Source organism: Pollicipes pollicipes, unplaced genomic scaffold (genome assembly GCF_011947565.3).
Source record: "Pollicipes pollicipes isolate AB1234 unplaced genomic scaffold, Ppol_2.1 Scaffold_3447;HRSCAF=4054_pilon_pilon_pilon, whole genome shotgun sequence".
Classification (NCBI taxonomy): domain Eukaryota; kingdom Metazoa; phylum Arthropoda; class Thecostraca; order Pollicipedomorpha; family Pollicipedidae; genus Pollicipes; species Pollicipes pollicipes.
The window spans coordinates 27,088,881-27,089,558 of NW_023596297.1; positions in this window are offsets into that span (position 1 = coordinate 27,088,881).

Sequence of the window (678 nt, forward strand, 5' to 3'; positions counted from 1 at the left end):
AATGACACGGTTACATTTCGTTTTAGGAATATACTAATAACCTAATACCTATATACGTCAGCATATACCTATATACCACAATACCTATACACGTATACCTAATGACGTCACATTTTTGGACACAAGTGAGTTCGCAAGCATACCAACACACCATTTGTCTCCAGGTTTTTTAGTTCCTGAGATCTCAGAGGGGATTCAAATTGCCCCCAAGCGAATGAATGACTATTCAACCGGCCACCCGGGGGGGGGGGGGTGGTTAAAACTGTTACGGGCACATAAACTGTTCAAACTGCATTTCTACGGCAAGGAATGAACTAAAAGACATAACAAATTGTATCTTTGCTGTGATGGTGTGCTTTCGGCCCCGCGGTCGTCCCACACCGTATGTTTATAAGGAAAAACTTCATCTCTAACGCGTTGCGTTTATTATCACCAACCATTCATAGCAACAAAGCACAAGTTGAGAAACCTGTCAGAGCTGAAGTTCAGTTCGTATCCGCATTTTATTGCACCCACTCCCAACAAGGCCCGCGTGCCTGTGTGTATAATACTTAAAGTTGGGCTTACATCCATTGTTTATCCAGTGTGTCTCGTAGGTCTTCTACGCCTTGGACGATGCAGACCGTGGTTTTACCCATTTTCCTTTCGAGTGAGCTGTTGGCAAAAGTGTCTTAAACA